Here is a 26,116-nt window from a genome sequence, read left to right on the forward strand (position 1 = left end):
TGATGCATTGAGTAGGAAATCCATTCACATGTCGGCTATGATGATTAGGGAGTTGGAGTTGATTGAACAGTTCCGAGATTTGAGACTAGAGGTGGAGGTTGTTCAGGATCACATTAGCTGTGGTATGATCACCATAACTAATGAGTTCTTGAAGCAGGTGGGAACTAAACAGTTACAGGATCCAGAGTTGTTAAGGACTTTGGGATTACTTGGTACTGAGAGGGCAGCTGGTTTTGAGCTTGGTACTTATGGGATTCTAAGATTCAGAGGTCGAATTTGTCTGCCTTGTGATTCAGAGTTGAGGAGAGTTGTTCTAGAGGAGGGACACATGAGTCGTCTTAGCATACATCCTGGTATGACTAAGATGTATCAAGACATCAAGAAAAGTTTTTGGTGGCCTGGTATGAAGAAGGAGATAGCAGAGTTTGTAGCCGCTTGTTTGACTTGTCAGAAGGCGAAGATTGAGCATCAGAGGCCCGGAGGGGTTTTACAGTTGATGGAGATTCCTGAGTGGAAGTGGGATAGTGTCACTATAGACTTTGTGGTTCGATTTCCTAGGACAACTAGGAACAGTGACTCTATCTGGGTGATTGTTGATAGGTTGACAAAGTGTGCTCATTTTCTTCCTGTCAACAAGAGGTGGTCCTTGGAGAGGCTTGCACAGTTATATATCCGAGAGATAGTACGGCTGCATGGAGTGCCTTCCAGTATTATTTCTGACAGAGATCCAAGGTTTACTTCAAGGTTTTGGCAGACTCTACATCAGGCGTTGGGAACGAGATTGAGGTTGAGTTCCGCCTATCATCCACAGACAGATGGTCAGTCGGAAAGGACAATTCAGTCACTAGAGGATCTTCTGAGAGCTTGTGTGTTGGACCATCTGGGTAGCTGGGAGGAGGTGTTGCCATTAGTAGAGTTTACCTATAATAATAGTTATCATGCGAGTATTGGCATGGCACCTTTTGAGGCTCTATATGGCAGGAGGTGTAGGACTCCATTATGTTGGTATCAGGAGGGTGAGTCAGTAGTGGTTGGTCCAGAGTTAGTTCTTCAGACTACTGAGATGGTGAGACAGATTCAGGAGAGGTTGAGAGCTACTCAGAATCGACAAAAGTCTTATGCTGATAAGAGGAGGAGACCTCTAGAGTTTGAGGAGGGAGAGCATGTGTTTCTCAGGGTGACACCCACTACTGGAGTGGGAAGGGCTGTAAGGGCCAAGAAACTCACACCGAAGTTCATTGGTCCTTATCAGATCCTTCATCGTGTAGGTCCAGTAGCTTATCAGTTGGCGTTACCTCCGATTCTGTCCAACCTGCATGATGTGTTTCACGTTTCACAGTTGAGGAAGTACATCAGAGACCCGAGTCACGTGATAGAGATGGATGAGGTGCAAGTTAGAGAAAACTTGACTTACGAGAAGAGACCGGTAGCTGTAATTGATCACAAGTTGAAAGAGCTTCGAGGCAAGTCTATTAGCTTAGTGAAGATTCTTTGGGATGCAGCTACTAGTGAGGCAACTTGGGAAGAAGAGAGTCGGTTCAAGGAACAGTATCCATTCCTCTTTTCAGGTAAGCCTATTTTCGGGGACGAAAATTCTTATTTGTTGGGGAGTATTGTAACATTGTAAAAAAAAAAAAAAAAAAAGGCTGATTCAGTAGCCCAGAACGGGCCGTTCCCAAACTGGAACGGGCCGTTCCACACTACTGAATTGAACTACATATTGTAGTTGAGAACGGGCCGTTCCGGCAAGGAGAACGGGCCGTTCTAGGAAGGAGAACGGGCCGTTCCCGAGGGAGAATGGGCCGTTCCGGAGGGAGAACGGGCTGTTCCTGAGGGAGAATGGGCCGTTCTGGATGAGTCCCGGAACGGGCCGTTCTGTTTTCAGAACGGGCCGTTCTGGGCGTGGATTTTGTGCGTGATCTGGGAGTTCAGAACGGGCCGTTCCGGTATCGGTACGGGCCGTTCTGGCCACTCCGGATTGCCTATAAATAGGGGTGAAGGGGGGGCCGTGAGGAGTTATGGTTCTAGAGAGAAGTTTTAGAGAGAAGATTAGAAAGCTTGTTTTGGGAGGACTGAAGTTTCGAGTTGAGCCTCGAGGGGAAATTATACTTTTGATTCAGTCTTTGGCTATCTGAGCCAATCTTCAGGTAAGGGAAGCTAGATTGTTTGCATGTGGCTGAATTTGTTAGTTTGGATGAGAATTTTGAACTCTCTGAATAGTTTTAGGCCGGGCGCAGGTTGAGCGTATCAGGCGTGGAAGAGCTTAGAGCTCTTGGGTTGGTGTTAGGCCAGGCGCGAGTTGACGGCACTGTGCTTGAATATATTTATGAATGAATTGATGCTTATGCATGTTTAAAGTTGAAGTTTTAGATCATGTATGTATGATATATGATGTATGGTGAGGTGTGATTCATATGTATGCTTTGTGATGATATATATGAATGTTTGAATATGATACGTTCATATGGTATGTATTGATCATAATGGTAGGTAGACCATTTATGAGGTATGATGCATGATTGCATGTGATGCCTATGGCATGAGTCTAGCCTAGGACTTGAGGAGAGGAAAAATATTTCGAACTGGAAGAGCTCACATAGAGTCTCTTGAGAGTGGTGCTTGGATAGGCCACTAATATATGAGAGTGGTGCTCTGGGAGGCCACTGGATTTGGGAGAGTGGTGCTCAGATAGGCCACTGGGTTGGGTGAGTCTCCTCTAAGTCCTTAGCTAGTGTTGGAGCGGGGTATGAGGTCGAGGGTTTTTCCCTTAACCAAGTACTCGGGAAGGTGCGTGGATCCTTGCGGATAGTCGGTGGGCGAACTCCACAATTGACTTGGTTAATGCATGCCAAGGTCGTGGTAAGCTCGTACCCAGCTGTGCTATACCTGACGGTGGATCTGGACTTCCAAGTGTGTAAGTGACATCATCCGAGTAAATCCGAGGGAGGATTATATCCTGTTTAGCTGTGACCGAGCGGGCGCTTTGGGCGTGAAAACGGTTGGGGTGGTTTCGGTAGGATGGAATGTCACTTATACAGCTCTATTGTTATGGAGATCTCCTAGGTGTATGCGTGACGACGCATTAGATGATTGATATGTATGCCTATCTGTCATGAGTTGCATTCATTGCATGATTATTAATATGATGAAGTGTGGTGTTTGACTTCATGTTTGGTGAATGAATGATTGATTGAGATGAAAGGTTCCTTAGGGACAGGATTTGGGATGCATGTGTAGTATAGAATTTTTATTCTGTACTTGTATTATTGATCTTTGAATTCTAGCTTACCCTTCTGTTTTCCATGTGGTGGAACTGCGATGATCATACTTGGTATGGGAGCAGGTCAGGGATAGCTTGGGAGTAGAGATGATCGTTGTGAGACGAGGAGCTGAGTCTCGTGTTTTGAGTTACCATACTGGGTAACATTTTTTTTGTCAGTGCTTGACCGGCACTAAGGAATATTTTGGGATGACTGTACATATATGGTGCTATATTTTATATACAGAAACTTAATTATTTCGATCTTTATATTTATGCCTGTATGTATGTGTTATCCAGTTTAATATTCTCTTAGTTAACTAGTTGTAGTGCGATTCCACTAAGTGTAGAGACCGTGGCGGGTCGTTACAAAATCTGTCTCTAAACAAGGGTATAGAGCTCACATTCATAAATCATAAATCATAATTTAATGCAGAAATTACAAAAAAAAGTAAAATCAAGGTCTTCCAAGCAATTTAATATGAGTAACATTCTAAATTTATCCTAACTAAGCTCTAATGTCACATGTCCTATCATCACACACCCCACAACGAGACTTAAACCTCATCACCAACATCCTCGTACCGATGATCACCTGCTACACAATAAAAATACACACAAAGTAACAAGGAAGTGAGAAACATCTCACTCGGGTTCAGATCTAGAAATAAATGTTAGGCAACATACACAATCATAACAAATACCACACAAGTTACACATAACCAAGCACAACTCTAAAGTTACAAATACATTAGAACACATGTACATTCACTTATCATGCAATAATGTCATGAACTTGACTCATAAATGCATACATGTGGCACTAATCATGTGTCTCATAATCACATATCACAATTGGTACGTTGTCAAAGCAACATACCTGGAATAGTCTAGGAGTACATGTCGGTTCAATCGCACACTTTCAATTAGAAAGATGTACTATTAGGGTCTCATCGAGATAGTGAAGCCGCACAGGATACGCCCCATGCACACAAATAGGCAGAACTGGGCCTTCCAAACTACGTTATCCCCTAGGACTCCTCCGAGATGTTTCATCCAAAGGGTCTTCCTTAATGGTATACTACATATCGAACCCTGTCACATAGATGTATATGATGCATGTCACACATTCACATGTTCATGGACTTAACATTTCACTTGTCATATCTCATCATGTCACTTGTTCTCATATCACATTATCATACTCATAGTCACATATAAGAGTTTCTCATCCTCATCATGCTCATAAAAACACATCACTTGCATTAACACAATAATAAGTCAATTCTCACATCATTGTACCTTCAAACATAGCTTAAAACATACAAAACATCTTGGGGATCGCGCCTGGCACGCCCTAACTCGCACCCAACATACTAAATGCCACACCAAAAGCGAAATAGCATGCCCGACGAATTAAACGCCGCACCAAAAGCAGAGAAACCTGCCCGACGCAACTCTTCATGTGCCTAGTGTAGGCCATGTAAGGGACCCGCACTCGACGAGACTCAACACACACCCGGCGTGAGAGTCCCTGGGAACTTTGTTCCCACACTCATGAATCCACGCCCGACCCCAAGAACTGGGCCCAGTGCCCCAACATGACCTACATTTATAACTTTACATAAATCTTACGTTTTTCACGTTAGACATGTTTTCAAACAAGTTAATCGGTACAAATTCTCCAAATAACAACTAGAACATGAATCCATACTCAATTTTGCATAATTTACCTTAATTTTTGTTAAGAGATCATATTCTTAATTGATTTTCATAGGGTTTTCCACAGAAACACACAGAGCACTCTAATTCATATCAAAACTTATATATTCCCGAAATTGAACGAATATTCACACTCAACAAACGTCAAGGAACACAACAGAAAACTCAAACATGAAAATAGAAAACATTCAAAAAGTGGTTGTTCTTAAGAGCATGCATCAGGCAAGGGATTGGGGGTCAATCCAACTACCCAACAGATGTTTCCACACCATCAAGTGAGGTTTCTCACTCCTCCCTTACCTTAATGAGTAGAAGATATAAAGTGACAACAATTTTTGGTTGGTCTCCTTCTCCCTGATCTTCAAATAGTGTAGGAAGGGAATGAATAAAGTCAAGAATGAAAAACGTAGAAACTGACTCCTTACGCTCCTTTTTTACTTATAATAATAATAATAATAATAATAATAATAATAAATTAACAAATAAATGTAATGTTCTTCCTTCCCTTCTCATAAAACAATTAAAATAATTAAACATATTTTCTCATTTTTAATAAATAGCATAAACATAATTCTTGACAAAAACATATTTTCATAAAAATAGTCTTATAGCAAATAATTCAAATATTAATTAAAAACCATGTTTTATATTAAAATAGAGTTCACATAAAATTAATAAATAATATAAAATATACTTCTCCCTTTTAATAAAAATAATATGTTTTATATAAAAATAAATCTCATGTCAAATAACTAATTAATATTAAAAGTTCTTCTAATAAATACATTAAAACATTAAAACATTAAAATAAATACTATGTATTATTAATATAATTTTATAAAAATCGGGATGTCATGTTACAAAGAAATCATAAAGAATAGTTCAATATCTATTAAATGTTTTTATTTTAAAAATAAGTAATCATTATTTTCTAACTCTAAGCATTTAAAATATCTATAAAAAAATATAATTATTGATTTTTTTACAGCTAATTTTTTATGAAAATTAAAAGTTAATTTATGGACAATTTTTGACAGCTAATTTTTTTCATCACAAATATTTAATAACTCATTACAAATTCTAATAAAGTTTTAATTGTGCATTAATCCACATTGACATAATTGCAAAATATTTAATACTATTTTTTATTTCATTTTATATTATACTTAAGATAATGCACACATCTGAAAATTTATTTATTTAAATTGTTGTTCATGATAAAAGAATATTATCTAATAAAAAATATCTTTATTTTATCAATGATTAATTATGTATTACAATTTTAATTTATTTTTATATATTAAAGATAAAACCATTATTTTATGAAAGTATTTTTTAGAAGTTTTTCTTTTAATAAAAGTATTCTTAGATTTCTTTTTAATGAAAAAGTTTTTACATATTTTTTTCAATTTATATTTATCATATTTATTTCTATGTGATGCTTTACTACTCTTAAAATAATTATGAATAGTTAAAAATAATTTTTCTCACAATATAAATTATTTAACATAAATATAAAATATAATTTCTCTCTCTCTCTCTATATATATATATATATATATATATATTTAAATATGTACAAGTTTTTGCAAATATTACTCTGACTTGTTTTAGTCTTTGTAAACTTTTTTTTTTTTTTTTACATTTTAAGATTCTTAACATTTTTTTAGTGTACCTTTTTAGTTCTAATTTTTAACTTTAGTTTGTTTAACGCTAAAATGAGTAGTAAAATGTAGAATATTTTAAATTAAGATAATGAAATTATTTTTATATGCATAATTTAATTAATTAATATATTTATTATTATATACAAGTAAGAAAATTATTTTTAATTTCATTTATAATTTTTTTAATATATTATGAATAGTGATTTTTATTATATTTAATTTTATTCCTTTTTTATCAATATTTAAGTTTTATTACATTAAATTTTATTCTTACTTTTCATTTTTTTAATATTGTACATTTTTAAACTATTATAATTTACTTAGACGTTTTTAAGGTTTTTTTTTGTTGATATTTTTAAGTTTCAATTTATTAATTTTGATAATATAATTTATTTTTGATATATTACAAGTAGTAATTTATCTTCAAAAATAAAATGTTATATTTTTAAAAAAATGTGTTTAAGTAAATTATAATTTGTTTCAAATAATATATTGTTAAAAGTAAATTAGTTGATTAAAAAGGCTTAATATGAAAAATTATAAAAAAAAATATTGTTCATAATATATTAAAAATTATAAATATACTATAAAATAAAATTATATATGTCCTATTTATATAAAATGAAATTATATGCATAATGATATATTAATTAAATTACATGAATAAATTTTTTAATTATATTAGTTTATGTGGAGGAAATATAGACATTAGAAATGGGATTAAATAGTTTTAATAAAAAATTCACACTTTTTCAAATAGTGTAGTACTAATGTAACGACCCGCCATGGTCTCTACACTTAGTGAAATCGCACTACTGCTAGTGAACTAAGAGAAATATTAAGCTGGATAACTCATACATACATGTACAAATAAAAAAATAAATTATCTAAATTTTTGGTTATAAAATAAAACTCCATATATGTACAGTCATCCCAAAAATAATATTCCCTAGTGCCGGTCAAGTACAGACAAAACCGTTACCCAAAATGATAACTCCAACACGAGGATCAAAACTCCCCGTCTCGCAGCGGACACCTCAACTCCAAGCTAGCCCTGACCTGCTCCCATACCAAGTATGATCATCGCAGTTCCACCACATGGAAGCAGAAGGGTAAGCTAGAATTCACAAATCAATCATACAAGTATAGAACTATAATCTATACTACACAATCATCCCACCATTAATCATATTCATAGAGTCTCACCATACACTTTATCCAATACTACTCATGCATAACATACAATGCACCAATCACGAAGTCAAACACCACACTTCATCATATTAATAATCATGCAATAAATGCATCTCATGAAAGATATCAATGCATATCAATCATCTAATGCGTCGTCACGCATACACCTAGGAGATCTCCATAACAATAGAGCTGTATAAGTGACATTTCATCCTACCGAAACCACCCTAACCGTTTTCACGCCCAAAGCGCCTGCTCGGTCACAGCTAAACAGGATATAATCCTCCCTCGGGTTTACTCGGATGATGTCACTTACACACTTGGAAGTCCAGATCCACCGTCAGGTATAGCACAGCTGGGTACGGGCTTACCACGACCTTGGCATGCATTAACCAAGTCAATAGTGGAGTTCGCCCACCAACTATCCACAAGGATCCACACACCTTCCCGAGTACTTGGTTAAGGAAATAACCCTCGACCTCATACCCCGCTCCAACACTAGCTAAGGACTTAGAGGAGACTCACCCAACCCAGTGGCCTATCTGAGCACCACTCTCCCAAATCCAGTGGCCTCCCAGAGCACCACTCTCATATATCAGTGGCCTATCCAAGCACCACTCTCAAGAGACTCTATGTGAGCTCTTCCAGTTCGAAAACATTTTTCCTCTCCTCAAGTCCTAGGCTAGACTCATGCCATAAGGCATCACATGCAATAATGCATCATACATCATAATGGTCTGCCCACCATTATGATCAACAATCATACACATGTCATAAGACATCACATGCAATAATGCATCATACATCATATATGGTCTACCCACCATTATGATCAACAGTCATACTCATATTCAAACATTCATACGTATCATCACAAAGCATACATATGAATCACACCGCACCATACATCATATATCACACATATATGATCTAACATTTTAACTTTTAACATACATAAGCATCAATTTAAAACAATTATTTATAAATATAATTACGCTTGGCACAGTCAGCTCGCACCTAGCTTAACATCAGCCCAAGAGCTCTGAGCTCTTCCACGCCTGGAACACTCAACCTGCGCCCGGCCTAATCCCATTGAGTTTGTAAACTCGCATACATCCTAAATAACAAACATTCTAGCTTCCCTTACCTGAAGGTTGGCTCAAAATAGCCAACAACTGTGACGAAATAGAATCCCCTTCCAAAGCTCAACCTGGAACTTCAATCATCCCAAAGCAAGCTTTCTAATCTAAATTTCAAGAAAATTCAGAAGGCATTAGTGGTCTAGAGGAGAAAAGGAGTCAAACAGAGAAATTTGGGAGAGAAAGGAGCTCATTGACCCAGAGACCTTCTCTCTAAAACTTCTCTCTAAAAACTCACATTTTCCTGAAGGCCCCTAACCCCTATTTATAGATTTTCAGATTGCCCCAGAACGGCTCGTACCGAGTTCGGAACGGCCCGTTCCGAACTCCCATTTCACGCACAAAATCCACGCCCAGAACGGCTTGTTCTGAAAACAGAACAGCCCGTTCCGGGACTCATCCGAAACGGCCCGTTCTCCCTCCGGAACAGCCCATTCTCCTTCCGGAATGGCCCGTTCTCCAACCAGAACGGCCCGTTCTGGAATTTGGAACGGCCCGTTCTCCCTCCGGAACGGCCCGTTCCCAACCACGAATTTCAGTTTAATTTAATAGCTTGGAACGGCCCGTTCCAGATTGGGAACGGCCCGTTCCGGGCTACTAAATCAGCCACATTTTTTTTAACCACGTTACAACTAAGACTAACAATGGAGTCCAAAAGAGAAAGTAGACGGAACGCACAATATTTTTATATTGATTCATCTCATCCACGGAGACTACGTCCACGTTTTAATTAAACTAGATTGAGTTTCACTATCTTAAACAACATACAAGTATTCTTTCAACAAATTACTTCTCAAATCTAAGTGTTTTTTGACTTGCCTCTTCAAATAACTACCCAAGTATTCTTTTTACACAAAGTCTCTCAAAGCTTCAACATTAAGTATTATTTTACAATCAAGCCAACAAGTTTCTTTTACAGACAAATATCTCAAAGCTCAAATCCAGTAACTTAAAGTTACTAAGTTTTACAAAGTTGTTTTGACTTTCTATCAAGACATAATACAATAAATTAAGTACAAAGTTTTGCTGAACGGGAGAATTTGAATATGTTTAGTGCAAATGGTTGCAAAAAAAAACGTTCTTCATTCTTTATAATCATGAAACTTCTTATATAGTAGCTCGAATGAAGAAGACTGTTGCAAAACCTTGAGGGTTCCTCATAAGTTTGCTTCATCTATCTTCGTTACATGTTCCCTGATGTGAGAAGTATTTGTTGATACATTAAATGTTTGCATTAAATGGGTTTCATCAAATTGTCACTTTTTATATATCTGATCAAAAAGGTTACTTATCATCCTTAGAATATTAAACAGACCATTTGTAATGGTGCCAGGAAGGAGTAGGTTTTGCATCAACTTTTGATGACTTTATCCATGATTTTAGGGATCCATTTGTCTTTGGTTCTGACGCAAAGCATGTCTTCATTTTCTTTAACAAATTTGTGAGTTCCAAAAAGTTTTCTTAGTTCGATCTATTGAGGAATCACTTAGACATACAAAAAATAATCGTTAGTTATTATAAATAATAAATATATAAGATTTTATAGAGACATATTGTTTACTTTGTTTGATGACACATTATGTCTTTAAAGAATTGTGTCTTATGCTTTGTTTGATCAACATTTCACAAAATATTTTATCTTAAAAAAATGTTATATGTTTGTTACCATTAAACTTTGAAAGTTTAAGGGATCAAATATCATCTTTTAACTTAACAATTTAAAATATTTTTTGTTACCTTAATTATCTTAATAAATATCCTATATTTTGTTAACTTTTTTTAAATTGAACTAATTAAAGTATGTGATAAAGACTAAAACAGAACCTAATAAAATATGAGTTAATCATCCATACACTGTCAGTGTAAAGTTTTTTATACTAGCAATCAATCATATTTTTTAAATTATTTTATTTTATTTTTATTTCATTAAATAAGCAAATGACATGACACTATTAAAAGATATGATTGGTTGTCAGTGTAAAAAAACTTTACACTGGCAGTGTATAGGTGATTAACTCATAAAATATTAAAGATATGAAACTGGTAAAAGAATTTATAATAATTAAAACAAGACAAAAGAGATATTTACAAATATTAAAAATATCTTTAATCATATAAATTTAATATAATATAATTTATATATTTAAATATAATATTTATTTACATATATAAGTTATTATAAATACATTTGAGATGCATAATGCACATGCATCTACTTGGATATTAACTTATTAAAAATATTATTAAAAAATAATAAATTATATAGAATATAAATCAAACAAAAATTATATTAATTAATTATGATAATTAATTATATTTAATTTATTTATATTATTTTAAAAATAAATTTTATTTTCTAAATCACACTTAAAAAAATTAGTAGGAGTAAACTTTTCATATATGAGAATCATGATTATTGAAAATTTAAATCTCAAGTATTATGGTTTTGTGAAATGATTAAAATGTGTTAAGTTGGTCGCACATGTTCTTGAGAATAATCCTCCTTAATAAAGGAGTAATCCTGATAAAGAACCATAGATAAAATTGTATAAATAGTTTAAACTTAAATCTGTTTGGATCTATAAATGAGGTTGTTAGAAATCTTAAGAGAAATCAATGATTAAAATGTGTTAAGTTATATGGAAATCAATGAATTTTGTTTCATTAAATAAAAAAATAAAGGTAAAATTAATATTTTATCACAGTAAAACTCTCTATTTAACTCATAAATTTTAAATTTCTACCAACAATTTCATATAAAAAAAAAAGCATAAGTAAAAACCAGAGTTTTAAAAATTGGCTCGGACCGGTTGAATTGGGATTTGGTGCTCTAGTCGATCCGAGTCTTGAGTTGGATCAGTTATACATTTGACCCGTTTTAAGTCAGAGTGAACCAATCAATTTTCCAGTTCAACCAGTGAACCGGTGGGTCAAACCGGTTCAACCACAAATATTTTTCATCACTTAAAAAAAAAATCAAAGAAAAGCACAACTTGGAAATAAATCCCTACTCATAGAAGAGTAAAGAGCCTTATCAAACATAATGACTACTTGTTCTAATGTATTTGTTTGTAATATATGCAACATAAATAACTTTTATAGTATATTATTAATTCTAAATTATATATTTAATAATATAATATCTATGTAGATATTACATATATTATTTTGTGATATCAATTACAAGTATATATTATATATATACATATTATTTACATTTTAATTTGTATTAATATATAATTTAACATGTAATTTTTTTAATGTATTTCTTTATACAAAATAAAAAAGAAGATATTTTTAAACAAGATGGAAATTGAAATTTAAGATAGGATATGAATTTATTGAAATTTATAAGCATAAAATATATTTAACATAAATATTTAAATAAAAAAAAATTAGGTCATGCGGTTTAATTAATGATCCACCAATTCAACCTTTGACCTACTAATCCAGTACCCTAATGGATTTGATGACCGGTCCGATTTTTAAAATTATAGTAAAAATTATTTCTAAAATACAATATTTTTTGGGAATACTATTTTCTAATTAGCAAATCAAACTTAGAAAACTCATTTTCTTAAATTTAAATTCTTAAAAAAAGTAATAATATCTTTGTAATGACTTGATAGGTCCTACACTTAGTACAACTCCACAACTAAGTAGCGGAAACCATAAACTACGATTATCATGCAAGTAATCCCTAGATATTCATGCAACAATATATGTAAAGAATAAACAACTAAAAACGTGAAATATATCAATGGGATTATATCCAAATCATGTTCAAAGTATATATATATATATATATATATATATATATATATATATGATTTTTCGAATTTTGTTACTTACACTAGGAAAGTCAGGTAGTCGTCATTAGGTATAACATGGCTTGAGCATAAATTGTATTTCAAAACACCCTCCTTCACCTCATTTTGGAATCTTCCTAATTCAAACTCTACAGACTGAGATATGTATAAAAATTATAAACATGTTGTTCGCCTAATTTGTGCACAAATTCCAACCTAGAAGGGTCTAAATTGAAGCAAGGCAAAGGGATTTCCCATCATAGAATTAGGTTCAATTTGGAGGATCGAGGTCTCATTCTTGATGGATAATCATAAAAATATTTTATACATTTATTTAAATTAATGAAATAGAGTATCAAATAGTTTTCAATTTTTTTAAAATTTTGCAAACTTGATCTACGCATTATGAACTTTTACTTTAGCGGTTGGATCATTAAAATTTGATGCAGAACATAAGTTATTAAGTAGAATAAGTCTACTATTGGAGCAAGTGGATTCCTCCTCGTATAAAATACTTACTATACTTTATGATTAGACTTACTATGCTCAATAACTCATGTTCTACATCAAATTTTAATGATCAAACTATTGAATTAAAAGTTTTTAATGCATAGGTCAAGTATGCAAATTTTTAAAATTTTTGGAAATCATATAATACTTTGTTATATAGATTTAAATCAACATATAAAATGTTTTTATAATTATTTCTCAATTTGAATTAATGAAATAAAGTATAAATTTTTTTTTAATTTTAAAAATTTTGTAGACTTAATATGTGCATTAAGAACTTTTAATTTAACAGTTATATCATTAAAACTTTTGTAGAATATGAGTTATTGAATGAAATAAGTCACACACACACACACACACACACACACACACACACACACACACACAAACACACACATGTGAGGAGAGATTTACTTACTCAGAGTAAATTTAGGTAGAATTATTCCACTCAATATCTCATAGTATACATTGAATTTTAACAATCTAGCAATTAAATTAAATTTTTTAAATGTATAGATCAAAGTCTATAAATTTTTTCAAAGATTGAAAACCATATGATAGTTTATTATATAAATTCAAATTAACATATAAAATACTTTTATGAATATCCACCAATTTGGATTAACGAAACGAAGTATCAAATAATTTTTTATTTTCTTAAAAAATTGCAAACTTGATTTGTGTATTAAAAACTTTTAATTTAATGATTGAATTGTTGAAATCTAATGTAGAACATGAGTTATTAAGTATACTAAGTCTACTAAGATTTTCTATTGGAGTAAGTGAATTCTTTCCCTCTCTCTCTCTCTCTCTATATATATATATATGTGTGTGTGTGTGTGGAAGGAAGGGATTCACTTACTCCAACAATAACTCTACCTAGACTTGTTCTACTTAAAAATTCATGTTCTACTTCAAATTTAAATGATTTAACCATTAAATTAGAAGTTCTTTATGTTTAAATCAAGCCTGAATTTTTTTTAAAAAAATTAAAAATTATTTGATACTTTGTTTCATTAATTCAAATTGATAGCTAATCACAAAAACATTTTATATGTTGATTTGAATCAATGAAACTAAATATCAAATAGTTTTAAATTTTTAAAAATCTACAAACTTGATCTATGCATTAAAATTTTTTAATTCAACAATTATATTATTCAAATTTAATATAACATACGAGTTATTGAGTGAAATAAGTCTAAATAGATTTATTTTTAGAGTAATATATATATATATATATATATATATATATATATATATATATAATTTGATTTGTTATAAGACATACCGATATTTAACTATTAGAATTAATTTAATGGTGAAAAGGAAAAGAATTGGAGTAAGGAAAGAGACATATATTCATTTTATAAAATATATAAATAAATTAAAATTAAAATAAGTAATTGATTTACCGCAAGTTTACCTGAATAAAACTCAAACATAAAAGGAAATAAAACCTAAACATGAGAGGAAATGAGTTTAAAAATATTAATTTACCTTCTAAAAACCTTAATCAAACCCATCCTTGTCGCACCTAAGAAGATATAGTTTTACCCGAATCAAGCACTTGATGTCTATCAAAGAGATATAGAACTAGTTGTGTTTTTTATTTTAATTAAATTTCTAAATCTATTCTTCATTCTCGGTTGAATTTCATTACAATTATTTCTATAATTTATTCATTTCACTATAATTATTGGGTTTTTCTAATGGAAGAGGAAAATGGGTTGAACGAATAATTTCCATGATCTATTTTGCAATATATTTATTCGACCGTTTTATTTTTTTAAATTAAAGAAAAATGATTTGGGGATCCAATAACTCAATCATGTGAATGGGTGGGTCGACCCAATAGATATAGGTTATGGAAAGATTTGGAAGGTGTGAAACAAGTGGTGTGAGGTGTGACAGAAAGTTAAAAAATGAATGACTCGGCACCACGACGTGACTCAGTGAGCGAGTTGCGTACCCTCACTCATCCCTCGTTTGCTTAGCGGTTGAAACCTTTGTGCACGCACCCCACTACTCTTCTCTCTCTGGGCCCACACAAAAGCAACAAACATTGTAAATATTTTTTTATTTATTAAAATATAAAAATCTATTTTTTTTTTTAGTTTTTAAAATTGGGTTCTGATTTGTCATGCGATGTCCACCTGGCAGTGCCCTCGTTCCACTGCATGTGATTTTTGTTTTTCATTTATTTATTTTTTTAAAATAGGATAAATTATAAAGATAATTATAACGAAAATTGAACTTAAATTATGTTTTTAATTATCACAATTTTTTTTAATCTACTAATCCTAATAATTTTAATTTTAGTTTATTTTTGTACCTAATTTTGTTTTTCTATGGGTTTTTGGGATCTTTTTATTTTCCATGTTTTCTTTCATCTTCTCGACAAGTATCCTTTGCTTGCAAGTTTTTAGTTTTCACAATATCTTTTAGTCGTTTTCATCTTGTACCTTATGTCTAGAATAGCTTTGTCACGTAAACAAAAGCTAGGCTTTAAAGTGTTTGTGGTATTGTTTAGTAAATAGAATTAAGGAAAGTATAGTATTATAAAAAAACAATATAAGAACTCACAACGAATTTTATTTCTTTTATTTGATTTGGGAGTGGAATAAAAAAATAAAAACAGGATTGATAGAAATAAAAAAAAAATGATATTTAAATGAGTAAACATACGAAAAAAAATAATTGAATGAATATATTTCTGCTTGTTTGAATAAATGAAAGAAAAATGAAAAGAAATAAATAAACTATATGTAAAATATTCTTATACCGATTGAAAGATTAATTTAATAAAAAATAAATATTATAATTCATTTTTTATTCTTAACATCAAATTATTTATTACTTTTAATTTTTATGTTATAATTTTTTTTTTAACTTTTAAGAAGAGAAATACTATTTTGCCTCGTATGTCATTCTTTCATGCACTTTTTTTCTCTCTCTCAAATAAATACTATTTTTTTTTATCCTATGTCCCTCGTATCTATTTCTTGCGTCTTTATTTTCACCTAAACGTATAATGGATAAATTTTGTTTTTAATCTCTCCCCGAATTAAATGGTGTTTAGGACATGAATCAACTTAGGTCTACAAGACCCAACCAACCAAGCCTTCAATAGGGGATAAATCTCTTTACACGTATCTTTTCTATCCAAGATCAACATAAAGATCCATAAATACCATCTGGAATAGAAAATAGTTATGTTGTCTTTAACCTTTTTGAGTGTCAATGTAACACATTAATCTTTGATTAATTTGATCGATGATAATTATAAGTAAAATATATTTCGAATTATAAAATTTATTTATTTTTTAAAATTTTTGTGTAAGTTTTAGCAATAAATGCAATTGAAGTTTAGACTGTGTTGTAAAACAAACAATAAAAGCTTATACAAAGTTTGGACAGTCAAATATTTTATAAAATTAAAATGATTATTAATCATAATTAAGTAAAATTTTGAATTAGTAATGATACTTTATATACAAATAATATTATTTTATTTAGTATGAAAGGGGTATTGTACGTACAATAAACATTTTTTTAACAAGAATACACTTAAAACATTTTTTTCACATATTTTTTTTATTCATAGGAATTACAAAGATGATAGTACATGGTTCAAACATAAAAATATAATATTGTGTGTACAACTCTAACTTTTCGCAGCTAATATTTCCTTCCATGCCAAAAAGAAATCCTTTCATATAATTAAAATATTAATTAGACTATTAGAAACATTAATCATGATTAATTAAATAACTTACACCAAATAAAATTATGTTTTTTCTCCATTCCAAATACTTGCATAATCCACAAAAATTAAGAAATTAATTTAAAGTCTTGTGTAACGTAGTTAGTAGACTAGAACAGGACGTTCTCAAATTGGAACGGACCGTTCCAAACTACTAAAACATGGGTGATTTAGTAGCTCAGAACGGGCCGTTCTCAAATTGGAACAGGCCGTTCCAAACTACTAAATAGGCTTATAAATTCTAGTTGAAAACAGGTCGTTCCAAACATGGTCGTTGTGAGTTAGATGCAACCCTAGAACGGGCCGTTCTGGATGTAAATTTTACACATGACGAATGAGTGCAGAACGGGCCATTCTGGATTCGAAACGGACCGTTTTGGCAACTCCAAACTACTATAAATAGGCCACATGTAACGTAGCAAGTTGTTTTAAAAAAAAGCCCAAATATAGGTGATTTAATAGCCTAGAACGGGCCGTTCCCAATCTGGAACGGGTCGTTCAAAGCTATTAAATTTACCTGTAATTTGTGGTTGAGAACAGGCCGTTCTGGAGGGAGAACGGGCCGTTCCAAACTCTAAAACGGACCGTTCAGGTTGGAGAACGGGCCGTTCTGGTGGGAGTATGGGGCGTTTTGGATGCAGAACAGGCCGTTTTGGATGAGTCCCAGAACGGGCCGTTTTGATTTCGGAACGGGCCGTTCTGCAGGAGGTTTTTGCACTTGATGAAGCAGTACAGAACGGGCCGTTCCAGTTTCGGTACAGGCCGTTTTGGCCACTCCGGAATGCCTATAAATAGGGGTTGAGGGCCTCGAGGAGAATGTGAGTTTTTAGAGAGAAGTTTTAGAGAGAAGGTCTCTGGGTCCGTGAGCTCCTTTCTCTCTCAAATTTCTCTATATGATTCCTTTTCTTCTCTAGACCACTAATGTCTTCTGCCTTTTCTTGAAATTCAGATTAGAAAGCTTGTTTTGGGTGGATTGAAGTTCCGAGTGAGCCTCGAGGGAAATTATACTTTTGTTCAGTTTTTGGCTATCTAAGCCAATCTTCAGGTGAGGGAAGCTAGAATGTAGGTTGTTTAATTTCAGGAGAGTTAGGGAAGCTTTATGCGTGGTGTTCTTTTGTTGAAATAGTTGAGTTGTTGAGTGCTTAAGTTGATTTATGTTGTGTATGTGTCAGTTGACATGATAAATGAATTTTAAATATTAAGTTGTCTATTGATGTTAATGTGTTTATTATTGTATGTTGTTTCTTGTTGTAAGATGTATATAGTTGTATTGTTGTAAGTTGCTGTAAAGTTGTATGTTGTTTATTGCTGAAAAGTTGTATGTTGTTTAAGTTGTTAAGTTGATTAATTTGTGATGATAAGTTGTTGATCACTAGGACTAGAGGAGATGTTTTCGAAGTTGTTCATCCCATTGTGCGGATTGAGATAGTTGTGGTGCTCTGAGAGCCCACTTTGTTGAAAAACCCTCCTTGGGAAGTTGTCCCTTGGAGTGGACGTTGTATCATTCTCCTCTAGGACTTAGTTGATCCCGTGTGTGGGCAAGGTCGAGGCACACGTGTACAAAGCGACCACGGTATAGGGGCCAGGCTGAGCTATACTGATTACAAGCGGCCAGATGTTGAGATACATAGTACTAAGGGGATAAGTTGAAAGTTGTTTTAAAGGTTGAAAGTTGTTTTAAAGTTGAAAGTTGTTTTAAAGTTGAACCCCTTAGTACTGTGTGGGCGACATGGAAATAGTCGATCCATGTCATGGTTGAATGACCAATTTGAGTAAGGTATCTAGTTAGAGATGTAGTCTCTGACTAGGTACTGGAGGGTGCGTGGTACTTGGAGGACAGTGGGTGGGCTAACTCCACATGTGGATTGGTGAAGCTAGCCAAGGCCGTGGTAGGCTCATACCCAAACCCTTCTGTCCTGACAGTAGTACTGGACCTCCGAGTCTAAGTGGCACACCTGAGAAATCAACTATTGTTGTCTATACCTGGTTCTCTTCGGAGTTCCTAAAGCTGTTCTATACCTGACCTGGTTGAGATAGGTCAAACGCTGGATTCGGTAGGGTTTATGCCACCTAGACTGCTCAACTTCAGTTGTTGGAGATCTCCCAGTTGTACATGCGTGACGACGCATTAAATATTAAGTTGTATATTGTTGTTGTATTAAAGTTGCTTCTAAGTTGTATGAATGAGTTGTATTTTTTTTTATGTTGAACTGTATGGTCATTTGTGAGGATGATTGGATGAATGAGTAGTATAGTGTTTTTCCTATACTTGTATGGTTGTTTATCGAATTCTAGCTTACCCTTCTGTTTCCATGTGGATGGACTGCTATGATCATACGGTGTATGGGAGCAGATCAGGGCTAGGTTGGAGCTGTTGACTGAGTCTGCTGCTAGAAGTGGATTTTTGGTGCCTAGTATTAGAGTTACCGCCTTGGGTAACATTTTTGTGCTTGACCGGCACTAGGAGATAATATTTTTGGATAACTGTATAAATACTAACACTTAACTATTCTTATATATATATATATTGTTCATGTTTTGTATTTATGAGTTATCCAATTTTATTATTTATCTTAGTTTACAAATTTACTTAGTGCGATTCCACTAAGTGTAGGGACCATGGCGGGTCGTTACACCACATGCATGCAGTTGAAGAGAAGAGAAAAAGGAAATTTAGAGAGGTTTTAGAGAGAAGTTTTAGAGAAAAGGACTCTGGGTCTGTGAGCTCCTTTCTCTCCCGAATTTATCTGTATGATTCTTCTTCTCCTCTAGATCGCTAATCTCTTCTGTCTTCTCTTGGAATTCAGTTTAGGAAGCTTGCTTTTTGAGGATTGAAGCTCCAAGTTGAGCTTCGAAAGGAAATTCTACTTCTTCTCTGTTCTTTGCTATTCTTAGCCAATTTTCAGGCGAGGGAAGCTAGAATGTTTGTCGTTTAGTTGCATGTGAGTTTAGTGACTCAATTGATGCATGAAATTCGAGGATCCATGGCTAGATCGGAGAATTCACTCATTTTTCAGGGTTTTGTGAGTTTAGTGACTCAATTGACTCACGATAGTCTTTGTTTGGAGCATGTCAGGCGCATGGTGGGTGTGCCGGGCGTGGAGACTCTTAGGAGTCTCTGTCTCAAGGACGCCGAGCACGAGTTGAAAGCGCCGAGCGTGGATGAGTTTTAGGACTTTCGAGTTGGGATTAGGCTGGGCGTGCTCAGGCTGCCCCGGGCGTGAACATGTTTATGAATGAAATGATGCTAATGCATGTTAAGTTGAAGTTTTGATCATGTATGTATGATATATGATGTATGGTGAGGTGTGATTCATATGTATGCTTGGTAATGATATATATGAATGTTTAAATATGATATGACACGTGTATATGTTTATATGAGTATGATTATTGATCATGATGGTGGGTAGACCATGTATGATGTATGATGTATTATTGCATGTGATGCCTTATGGCATGAGTATGATTAATGATCATGATGGTGGGTAGACCATGTATGATGTGTGATGCATAATTGCATGTGATGCCTTTGGCATGAGTCTAGCCTAGGACTTGAGGAGAGGGAAAATGTTTTCGAACTGGAAGAGCTCATATAGAGTCTCTTGAGAGTGGTGCTTGGATAGGCTACTGATATATGAGAGTGGCGCTCAGGTAGGCCACTGGTTTGGGTGAGTCTCCTCTAAGTCTTTAGCTAGTGTTGAAGTGGAGTATGAGGTCTATGGTTATTCCCTTAACCAAGTACTGGGGAAGGTGTGTGGATCCTTGCGAATAGTCGGTGGGCAAACTCCACAAGTGACTTGGTAATGCATGCCAAGGTCGTGGTAAGCTTGTACCTAGCTGTGCTATACCTAACGGTGGATTCGGACTTCCAGTTCTGTAAGTGAAATCATCCGAGTAAACCCGAGTGAGGATTATATCCTGTTTAGCTATGACTGAGCGGGTGCATTGGGCATGAAAATGGTTGGGTGGTTTCGGTAGGATAGGATGTCACTTATACTGCTCTGCTGTTAAGGAGATCTCCTAGGTGTATACGTGACGATGCATTAGATGATTGATATACATTGATATCTGTCATGAGTTGCATGTTATTGCATGATTATTGTTATGATGAAGTGTGTGGCGTGACTTCATGTTTGATAAATTGATGATTGATTGAGATGAGAGTTCCTTTAGAACTTGATTGGTTGAATATGTAGTATAGATTTTGTTCTATACTTGTATGATTGTTTATTGAACTCTAGCTTACCCTTCTGTTTCCATGTGGTGGGATTGCGATGATCATACTTGGTATAGGAGCAGGTCAAGGCTAGCTTGGAGTTGAGGTGACCGTTGCGAGATGAGGAGTTCTGGTCCTAGTGTTAGAGTTACCTATTTTGTGTGTGCTTGACCGGCACTAGGGTGATGTTATTTTGGGATGACTATACATATATGATATTATATTTTGTACATAGAAACTCAGTTATTTTACTTACACATATATATATATATGTGTGTGTGTGTGTGTATCTGTGTATATGAGTTGTCCAATTTTAATATTCTCTTAGTTCACTAGTAGTAGTATAATTCTACTAAGTGTAGAGACCATGACGGGTCGTTACATCTTAAACCCTATTAGTCCTTAATTTTGGTAGCGGATCATTCCACAAGGGAGGGAGAATGCTAAAACTTTCATAAAACCTATGGAAAACAATTTTAAACACATATATCCTAAAACTCTAAAAAAAATTATAAAAATTTTATGGACAATCTCTTTTATTGGTAAAAAAATTATTAAAAATTATAAAATTTAATAAATCTCACATCCTATTTAATAAATCTTTGTCATATTTTTTTTAAATTTTTAATAAATTTTAACAAATAAAATATGTATCAACAAAAAATTGTGTTACTAACACTTTTCTTTTATCTATTTATTTATATTTTCTTGCACTTCATGCATGACCTTTTCCCATTTTCCCCTTCCCTTCCAAGTAACATCCAACCCCATTTTTAATTTTTCTCTTCTATTTGCTCTTATTTAAAGCTCAAAGATTCAATATTCAAATCTCTCAACATCTCGAAGGTCTCAATGAAGCCATATAAGGGACATTTGTCATAAGATTTTTTTTTAATTCATGATTTCTAAGAATTATTAAATTATATTTATCTAGTCATAGATGTTTTTTTTTTTTGAAAATATTGATATATGTTATTTAATTAGAGTATTGACATTAATTATATCTTAAAAATATCTTAAATTTAAGATACTATATTTAATTCTTTTTTATTGGAGATAATCTAAGTGGCATCATGCCTTGTTTAATTTTAAGCACTGTATTTTAAATAAGATACATTTTAGAATTCATATGATCGGGAACCACTCAGAGAAGCTAGTGCATTTACAAACTAGTCAATAATCAGTGAAATCCGTCCAATATCAATAAAAACTATTCAAGAAATAATATAAAGAACTAAATTGAATTAGTCTTGTTCACAAAAATATTTAAGATATTTTTAAGATAAATAAAAAATATATTTAATAAAAATTATAAATTAGAATAAATTATTTTATCTATCATTTTAATTGATTTTTTTTTATAAAGATTTACATTAATTCAAATTTTTATTTATTTTTTATTATATTAATTTAACATTTTTTATCTGAATATAAAAGTGATAGTATATTATATTGTTATATTTTATTAAAATTTAATCTTAAATAATAAGTTTAAACTTTTATGTGTATTTCAAATATTAAAAATATATAAAACGATGTTTTATTTTAAATTTAAATTTTATAAAATTATAAAATTATATTTATATATTATTTAATAGTCACGAATTATACTTTAGATCAATGTCATTACCGGTTTTGATTTTAAAAACATTTATAGATACAACTTTTTCCATTTTCAAATTCATAAATTCTCTAGTCATATTAATGCTACATCAGTATATCACCGATTTAGGGTCACATCAACGGTCAACACCATGTGTGTCTAGAGTTCACAGTAGAGTCACTATGCTACATCAGATTTAATTGACGGTCAATATATTGTAAACTAATAGATGAATTAAAAACTTTTTAATAAGATGGACAACGATTTAAATTTAGGTTAAATTAAAATTTTAGTCTTTTTATTTATCTTTAAATTTAATTTAGTTTTATTATTTTAAAAAAATTAATTTAATTCTTTAATTTTTTGAAAATACTTAATATCGTATTTTTTTTTCCAAATTAATACTAATAACGTTAATAAAATTAATTGAAAGGACAACAATCAATATTTTTATTTTAAAAATTAGAAAATTAAATTAAATATTTTAAATAATTTAATTTAATCTTTTATTTTATCGATATTCAATTTTATTTTTTCATTGAATTTCATTAAAGTCATCAATATCAATTTGGGCAAAAGAATGATATATATTAAATATTTAAAAAAAATAATTAAATTGAATTATTTAAAAATAGTAAAATCAGTTTGGACAGAAGGATAATTTAATTCTTACAATTTTTCCGAATACACTCTTGATTCAACTAAATTTACGAATTAAAATCACATAGTTAAAAAAAATATAAACCAAAATCGTAAATCGAAGATTATAAAGGAAATAAAAGTTCAACTAAGGTTGAATGTTAAATGTCAAATGAGGGTGGACTGTAGTTGACTGGGCTACGCTCATTATTCAAACCAGTTAATATCTTGTGGAATATTGTTTGGTCGAGTTTTTTTTTTCTTTCATATTCTTCACGGATTTGGCAAATATTCTCTCCTAAGACTTTTATACTTGCAAATTTTCAAATAAAATCACGTGTAGCTATACAAGCAGAAAGAAAAACCCTAAACAATGATATTAATGAGTTAATTACACAGAAGTTTCTATTAATTTTTTAACACTGTCTTCTGGAACGTGTTTATTGAGCTTCCATGCCTCAATCAAATTCTCTGCTTTTACTTTCGGGAATCATGAGGAGTTAGATTTTAGAAATCATAGAAGATATTTTTTTTTTCGTTTATAATAAATATTTTTTATTTATTTCTTGAAATAAAATAAAATAACTAAAAAATTATATAAATTTAAGGCTTAAATATGTTTAAACTATTTCGAATTAGGTCGATTTTCGAATTTATACTTTTTAAATATTTTTTTATTTAAATTACCTGATTAATATTTTTTTTTAAAATTAGTACCTGACGTTAGTTTCCTCTGTTAAATAATGACGTGGCAAACAGACTGCTATGTCATCGCCCAACATTGTATGCCATGTCAGTACACAATAGCCACCTCATTTTCCACGTTTGAAACTTAATAAGAAACTGAAAGAGAGATCTGACAACAAATTGAAATACCCCTAAAAGAAGAATAAGAACTCTCTCGTGGGTGAAGAAGAAGAACCGTGAAAGAAAGAGAAGAAGAAGAGAAAGGGTTAGGGTTGTTTTTCGTTTGTCTTTGTCGTTGACCGAAGTTGAGTTTGGGTTTGTCTTCATCAAATGAGTTCCTTCCCTGGTTCATCGTTCTCGTCTTCTACATGAACACCCATTAGTTGTAAATGTAAGAAACTCGCTATCATTTTGACATCCCACAACAAAGATAATCCTGGTAAAAGGTTTTGGAGATGTCGTAATTGGAATGTAAGTTGATTTTAACTTTGTGCTTTGCAAATGGCATCTATTGGGTTAGGGTTTAGGGTTTTCCTTTGTTTATAACAATTTTGTTTAAATTTTTGGTTGCAGGAACCTAACTATTGCAATTTTTTCTTTGGGTTAAAGATGGTGACAACACATCTGTGGATGAATCTGTCTTAGGGAGTCACATTCGCGAAATTGAAGAGTTGAAGTTAAGAATTAGTGCTTTAATGGATGTAGAAAAAGCAAATGAAGAGAAAATTGTAAAAAGCAAAAAAGAAATTGTAGGGCTTCAAGAAGAATGTTCTGTTGTTCATGAACAACTTGCGTTATTGAAGTTGAAAATTTCACGCAAGAAGAAGAGGATTTTAGTTGAGAGAAATAAGGTCAAGATGTTAGGATTTGTAGTGATAGTGCTTTGGGTTTTCATGACAATTGTAAGCATTGTAATAATAGTCAATGTTGGTAGGAAAGATGTACACTCTCAACAGTTTGTAATTGAATGCAATTTGATGGTTTGAATGCAGTTTAATGGTTTGAATGCAATTGTGAACTATATTTAATTGAATTGATTTGCAAAAACAATGAAGGTTTATCTGCACTGTAAACAAGTATGTTTTGAACTGAAATAATATTCAATTGAATTCAATGTTTCATATCTTGTTGTTGTAGAAACACTAAGTTATGTAACAAAAATCAATAGTTGACCTCCATACTTTGTCTTTAGGTGGCATCCATCAACACCTATCAAAGGGCGACATGCCTTTTTAAATGTTTATTTACAACCTTCGAGGCATATGTAGAAACTTCTAAACGTTGGTGATATATTCAAACTTGGCCTCTGAACGTTGATAACACATGTATTTGTAGGGTTTCTTTGTTTAATTTCAGCAACATACCTCCAAAGTTGTTTATATTGCATTACAAAGTCACCATCAATGACACCCTTTGCTATTTGTTTAGCCTTCCATGCCCTCGACATTGATATTCCAGTCGAATAATTGGCTTGAATTTCACCAACTATATCTTTCAATGCCACGTCACTAGTTGTAGCTTTCATTTTGTTTATCAAAACCTTGGCAACCCAGGAAGACTTTGCACATGTATTATGAAAAACCCTTCCACATGTGTGTTTATCATGCAAAGTATTCAGCCTGTAAGTCTCACAATTGCTGACCTTGCTCACATACACAGAGTACTCAACACAATGTTTATACCTTGCCTTGACCCTCTTCTTGTCGTTAAAGTCAAACCTTATCTCCTTTTCATTCAACACATTGTACTCTAAGATTGCTTCTTTAAACTCTTTAATAGAACCAAATTCCAATCCTAACTTCCACTTGAAGTCTTTGTTCAACAAATCTATGTTAAACCGCTCATATTTTCTATGTAGGCCATCTTCCTCAGAGGCATCACTTTTCAAAGTCTCACTAGCAT

The sequence above is a fragment of the Cajanus cajan genome, chromosome 3 (assembly GCF_000230855.2).
Source record: "Cajanus cajan strain Asha chromosome 3, NIPB_CcT2T_4, whole genome shotgun sequence".
In the NCBI taxonomy this organism is placed as follows: Eukaryota; Viridiplantae; Streptophyta; class Magnoliopsida; order Fabales; family Fabaceae; genus Cajanus; species Cajanus cajan.